This window comes from Carettochelys insculpta, chromosome 5 (assembly GCF_033958435.1).
Source record: "Carettochelys insculpta isolate YL-2023 chromosome 5, ASM3395843v1, whole genome shotgun sequence".
NCBI classification, from domain to species: Eukaryota; Metazoa; Chordata; order Testudines; family Carettochelyidae; genus Carettochelys; species Carettochelys insculpta.
The window spans coordinates 103,986,482-103,994,060 of NC_134141.1; positions in this window are offsets into that span (position 1 = coordinate 103,986,482).

The following is a 7,579-nucleotide window of genomic DNA, read 5'->3' on the forward strand; positions in this document are numbered from 1 at the left end:
GTGTAAGGTACAAATAAATGCATTCATACAATGCAACTAGATACACCCAGCATGTGCTGACATCCCATGCATTTGAATGAATGCTTAATATGAAACTGCTACCTGAATACACAGAAATTCCAACAGTAGCAAAGACAGACAGACTAAAGTCTGAGACAGCTGGGTCCAGTTTTAACATCAGGGAAAAGTTCACCACCTTACCCAAGGTCACAATGTAATGCAGTGGAATCAAAACTCGACATTTTCACTCTGCCACTATTATTAGAGTCCTAAGGTGCATTATTTATTTCATGCAACCAGGCCACATTGAATTATAGTTACACATGGTGAAATCTTGATTTTTAACAGAAAAGGCAAAACATATCTGCAGATTTTTCTTTTTCTATGTGCAAGATGGAATCAGCCCTGCTACCATTTTTCTTCACTTGTATTCAATAATGAAAACAGCTGGGGGTGGGAGGGAGGGAGTATTTTTTAAGTTTTATATGGAATTAGACATATTTGTTTGTTCTGAACTTTTTTTTAAATTCCTTTTCTATAACTACACGTCTGCAGGCAGAATATAAAAGAAACAGTTGCTCAAAGGTATTTGACAAATATCCGAAAAAGCTGAGCTCTCTTAAGAATTGTGCCTTTGGAAGCCTCAGATTTTAAAGACCTGATTTTCACCAACTCAGTCAGGAGATATAGGGCACATGGAAAAAATGTGGGTGAAATTATATGCTTGATTTTTACAAGTTATTATAATTACATGCAAATATTGGGTGGTTGTACATGCAAACACCCCATTTGCATTCACAGTCAGGGAAATAGTGTATGCATGTGAGGTAGTTGGTTGCACATGTATTTTTATGCATGAGTTTGTAAATACCAGGATCTCAGGGTACAGGCTGAACCTCTCTCATCCGGCACCCGTACGACCTGACTGGTGCTGGGTGAGAGAATTTGCCGGACGATGGGAGGTCAATGTTTTCTAGCACATTACCAACACTTTCACTGCTTACTGGCTTGTGGCTTGAGTCACAACTGGGGCTCTGAAGCCTGCACAGGGGGGTGGGCTTCAGAGCCCAAGCCAGAATCTACACAACTACCCTTAGAACACTACTGCAAGCCTTCCTAGCCTAAGTTTGCAGAGCAGGGCTGGGAGGTTTTGCTGCCACAGGCTGTGAAGACCTCCCCACTTTGTCTGCAATGGTGTCAGGATTTCACCCTGTGGGAATATTTTAAAAAGCCTTTTAAGGAGATGCTATCCTGTATCTTTCTCTGAATCCATTTCCCAAAATCCATCACTCATTATACAGACTTCGTCACTGATCTGCTGCCTGATCCAAAGCTTGGTGGGCTCAGAAGGAGTCTTTCCACTCACTTTAGTGGGCTTATGTTCAGATTCTTAGATCCTCAAAGATAGGTCGGCACCTACCTCCCATTAGTGTTTATTTCAAGTTCATGGTGAAATGCAAAATTGTGCCTTGATCCTTAATAAATGAAAGTAACACATGTTGATTCTAGGAAATCTAAAGAAAAAGAAGAGTCAAAATAAAAGAAAATGCCACTGAAATTAGCTAGTCTTCTTACTTAGTTTCATGTAACTGAAACAAGAGAATCCAAATGGTATTGGAGATGCCCTGGGAAAAGAGGTGGTTGTACGGTAACAGTGGGTCTGTGCAAACCTTTTGTATTCTTTCTATTCATCCCAGCTCACAGTGTCAAAATTTCACTTGGAGCTTCAGGTTCAAACAAATCCTATAGTCAGGGTCAGCTTTCTGTTTGTTTGTTCGTTCATTCACTCGTTAGTTTGTTTGCATCCAGAGCATAAAGAATGGCAAGTTTCAACTTTTTGGGGGGAGTGGGGGTGTCCCAAACTATATATAACCCCACATCTACTTGAAACTGGGCCCAGATTTGGAGAAAAGGAACCTCAAGCTTTCCAGCAATGCTTCATCAGGTCCTGGGGTTGCCAAGGCTCTTTTGCATAATCATTGATCTCACCAAAATGTTTTACACAATTCTGATTTTTAGTCTTGACAGAAAAAAGTATTTGATTATTGAAATTTAACAATCACCCTAAAAGAAATTCAGGCTCTTGAACCTGCTTTTATTGGTCACAAAGGCCCCAAAGAGAAACGCACAAACGCGTACACATAATGTTAAACATCTTGAGTGTTCCCAATGGTTAAGTGCTAATCCTGCACTTATTGATCTCAGTGGAGCTTCTGCTATTAAATTTATGAGAGCAGGATCAGACCCTAAGTGCTTTGCTGGACCAGGGCCAACATTCTCACAGATTTCAGTGGAAGCAGGATTGGGCCTGAGCTCCACCAAATAATCATCACGTCTCCTCCCAGAAAGACAAAAAATAAAAGCAAACAATACGAAGCCGTGGAAATGAACACAGCAAACTGGGAAGGCTCATTCAGCACAACCAATGCAGGCTTCACTCACTTACGTACCACAATTTCAGACAGCCATAGCAGATTGTTTTCCTCACAATGTTCTTCACACCAAGTTCTACAGACAGACTGTTTGTTCAGTTAGCAAATAAATGAGACAGCAACCTGACTAAAAGCTTAAACCTCATGTGCACCTGCCACGAAGAAGGAACTGCAGGTTTCCCCCTTCAAGACATTATGCAGCAACAACCAGGCATCAAAAAGGCTATGGAATATTGTGCATAATAATCGTGTATTTTTCAAGCATGTTTCAGAGTTTATAATGCCACTTAGTAACACATATATCATTTTTGATAATCAAATTTATTTCTAGTATCACTTCACTGAAGCCAACAACTGTATTTTCAGGACATATTTGGCTTAGCGTCGTAACATCTAAATAACTCTATTTTATATTTGCTAGGCACAAGAGTATTTTAACTTTTTATCTATAAAACATTCGTATATTTAATTAAAAATATAAAACAGCTGTTGTGTACTTGCCAAAATAAAGCAGCCATTGCAAACTCACTGTGTATATTCAATCTAGCCCACTTATTGTACATTTTAGTAGAGCAGCTATCTTTCTGGTGCAGTATCCTCAGGTGAGATAAATCAGGATAGCTCTTTTAGGTCAGTGGAACTATGTCAATTTACACCAGTTAAGGATCTGGGACCTGGTTTCTAGACCTGTTAATTTGTTTTATTTAAATCTTAGGCTAACACTAGTATGCACTTTTGAGTGTGTTTTGCTCAAAAATGGGGAAATGCAAGTAGATATTTTAGGACAGTGGCTCTCAACCTTTCCAGATTGCTGTACCCCTTTCAGCAGTCTGATATATCTTATACACCCCTCAAGTTTCACCTCACTTAAAAACAAAAATTATACATAAAAGTACAAAAGTTTCACTGCACCCTCTTACTGTCTCATTTTTTACCATATGATTATAAAATAAACCTAATGGAATACAAATATTGTACTTACATTTCAGTGCATAGTACAAGGAGTAATTTAAAGCAGTCATTTAGTTTGAAATTTTAGTTTGTACTGAGTTTGCTAGCACTTTATATGTAGTTTGTTGTAAAACTAGGCACATGTCTAAATGAGTTCATGCACTCCCTGAAAAACCTCAGCATCTCCCCAGTGGTACAAGTACTGTTATAGGGCCTGATTCTTCAACCCTTTCAAAAGTAATCAAGTTATCCTTATTTGACCCCCTTGAGGTCAGTGGAATTATTTTTTGAATAAAACTTCCCCATGTGAATGAAGGTTGGAACAGCTGAGCTCTTAATTGTCATCTATATTTGCTACAGTGGCATTGTCACAACTGGGAAAATATATATTTATTTCCCCCACATACACTCTTTAACTCCAAGGATCAGTGAATTTTTATGGAGTAGATACACTTCTGGTCAAATTCAGGGGTCTAATTCTCTGTTCTTTCCAAGCAGTTAATGAACAAAGCCTTCAGATTCTGTCCTGATACAAATAATAATTTACTGTCAATAAAGTGGTGAACAATTTACCCCCATTAAAAAACAGATCTCTGAAATTAATAACCAACTCCCAGATAGTCAGAGAGCGCATTTGAAATTACAGTGTCACATGTAATTTGTGAGTGAGCAAGAAGTTATGCCACTATGCTGCCTCTGGACATAATCCTTGATGTTTTTCCCATGCATGTGGTGACCTTGTCTATTGATTGCACTCCCTTTTCCAGGACTGTAAATAAGAGTGATTCAAAAAGCTTTTCTGTTCACATAGTTGTGGTTATGAGGGAAAGTTCTGAATGGAAGAGCTTTAACTATCAGACAAATGCAGCAGCTGGCAAAGGACAGCTTGTATTAACCAGGATTGCGGCTTCTAGGACTTCTTTATGGCAACTGAAAGCTGTTCTCGTGCACAGCAAAGGCCTAGTGGGCCATTAGTCTGCCACACTGCTGTTTCCAGCACTGTGACCAGAATGGCAGAGGTCACTAAGCTGATGGGAATTTGCCATAGCTACGTGTGGACAACTGACCTATCTGCTTTTAGGTAGAAGTAGAATCTCAAGTTTGTTTTTTGTGGAAAAAACTTAAACTGGATTAAATGAATCTGCAGAATATTTCACTTACAGTATTGCAAGCCCAAGAGAAATGTGATTTTTTCCCTTCAGTATCTCTGGCGGCTGTAATCATTTGTAGATGTATTTATTTTATTCTTTACACAGCTTTGTTCAGGACTATCCATGTAGATGGGCCATATTAAACTAAACACCAAGTTCATTTGTATACTGACTTTTATATATCTATCTTGGATTTTTTTTACAGTGCATATTACTGCAACACAATAAGGCTGTTAGCAAGTTATTTAGTGCTAATAAAAAAACCCACTGCTTTCAAACTGGGCATTGTAGAAAGGACTCAGGAGGTTGCAACTACCCTGCCCTTCCTATATTGGGAAATGGGATCCTTGGTGGGGGGCGGTCCCAGCATGAAAAAGGATGTCATAGTATGAGAGAGTTTGAGAACTGGTCTAAGCTCATGCCAAATGTAACATCCAAGTGCTGATACCCTAAACACCCTATACTAATAAAGGGTATGAAAGAGTCATTCAATTACCAGGAGTAGTTCTGTTGTGCTTTTAAAGTAAATCATTTAACATTCCAACCAGCGTCCAGTATTGTATCTATTAATTTTGGACATAAACAAGTAGTAGAGCAAAGAAGAAAAAGAGAAGACAAATAACTAGAAAAGCTCCATCTGAGATACCCAGTCACATTCTTCTCTTCTCCTTCCCCTCCAGTACAACTCTTTTTGAGCATCGATGTGAACAACAACTCTTAGAACTGCTGACAGAATTGGAAAGTGAAGATTGCTTGGCATATCCTCTGGCATCCACTCTTTTCTCTCCCTCAGTGCAGAAAGAAATGACTGTAAACACCTTTGGTTCATACAAAGATACCAGGGTGAAAACCTGGCCCCACGGAAGTGAAGAGCAAATCTCCCATTGAATTCAATGGGGCCAGAACGTCATGCCAGCAGTATTAATGTAAGTACTGCCTCTCACTTAAAGTTCAATACAGCCTCATCAGAAGAAGTTTCAAGTTGTTGGCCATCACCACATGGTGTAGACTTAGATTTTTGTACACAAGGAATTAAAAGGTCTTAAGTTACTGAAGGTTGGCATTCCTCTTACCCAAGATGGAAGAGGGAACAGCGATAATGTTGGAGAGTCCTGAAACTGTACAGAAAGTGGTACAACTGTGGTCTTTGAGACATTGAAGCCATGCCCTACAATACCCTTGGGTGTTTCCATTTTCTGATACACAGAGATAGAAGATGAAGCTTCCTTTGAATCTGTCCAAAAGACACATTTTACTAGCCTCTTAAGCTGCCAAACAGTGAGCTAAGCCTCTCTCCTGCAACAAAATGTGGGAAATCACATCCTTTTGGGAAGCCTAGAAGGGCAGAAAGAGAAATCTGGCAGTGTCCTCTGTTATCTCTCTCTCTCTATTTATACCTTTAAAACCCATGAGGAGACTAGTTGTGCGTGAGGACGATAGCCAGCTAGAAATTCGTCACTGAGCTAGTATTCTTACCAAGTGTAAGATCAAGTTCCCATGTCTGAGCTAACTGCTGCGAGGTGGAAATTACAGCCTACTGAAATATTCATATGCTTGGCCACTGTTTCCAACCAACTAAATCAGGAATTCAGTGACAGTGAATACACTAGGGGTGCGTCTACACTAGCCTTCTACTTCGAAGTAGCCGGCACAACATCGAACTAGCACGCGCTGTGTCTACACGCGCTGTGCGCTATTTTGACGTTGAAATTGACGTTAGGCAGCGAGACGTCAAAATCACTATTCCTATCCGAAGATGGGAATAGCGCCCTACTTCGTCATTTAACATCGAAGTAGGGCATGTGTAGATGATCCACGTCCAGCTACTTTGAAATAGCGGGGTCCTCCATGGCGCCAATCAGCTGAGGCGTTGAAATGCTCTGTTCAGCCCCTGTGGGGCTCTATGATCACCACGTGCAGCAGCCCTTAAAGCACGACGGACCCAGATTTCCTGTGGCAGGAATCTGAGACCGTGCAGGCAGCAGCACACACACGTGGCAGCCCTGCACGCCCTTCACAGATGCCAACCCCTCCAACAAGTGCCATGGCATCCAGCCAGACCCCAGAGTGCCCTCAGGGCTCCTCCCCTGAGGGGACCCAGGCAGCCCCAGCAGCCAAACAGGGGGCCAAAAAGCGGAGGGGCCCCCTTTGGTCGGAGGCTGAGCTCCGAGACCTTCTGGGGCTCTGGGGTGAGGAGGAGGTGCTCCACATGATGGGGAGCAAGCAGCAGAACATGAAAGTGTTTGCCCGACTGGACAAGGGCCTGGCTGCCCAGGGTCACCCTGCCCGCACTCCAGATCACATCCATAGCAAGGTGAAGGAGTTGTGGCAGGGTGACTGCCAGGCCCGGGACTTGGCCCAGCCGGTCTGGGGCCGTCCCCGCCACTTGCCCCTATTACAGGGAGTTCAGGCCCATCCTGGACCCCCAGGACACCTCCTCCTCCTCCCAGGCCACATTGGACACCGTGGCTGAGGAGTCCCAGGAGGCCTCAGAGCCAGAGTCCAGCCCATACCTCAGGGCCCAACCGACGAGCCACCCTGTGGACATCAGAGGAGGGGTCCAGCAGCGAGGTGTGGGGGGGGCTCCTCATAGACCTCCCCTCCCAGAGCACCAGCCGGGTGTCTTCCCTATGGAGTTCCCCTGACCATAGCAGTGGACAGTCAGGTACATACCCCACAGGGAACACACCCCTGGGCTACAGGGCAGGGGCACCAGATATGACTGGGAGCCCCACACACCCCCAGCTGACCCCAACCCACAACTGCCCAGCCACAGCATGGTCCCAGGAAGGCAGCATGGCCATTAGCGCCCATCAGCACCCATAGCCATGGATAGCACTGTGCCCTAACCACAGGGGCAGGGGCATCATGCAATGGGGACACCCAACTGGGACACCACACCCACTGATGGGGACAGAGACCCAGCACCCAAGGGGGGATGTGGGGAATGGACCACGGGCCAGGGCACAGTAATAACATCCTTCCCCTCCCTTTCTCCCTCCCCGCAGCTGCACCATCTGAGGCCCCAGGCAGCCAGGCACCCTC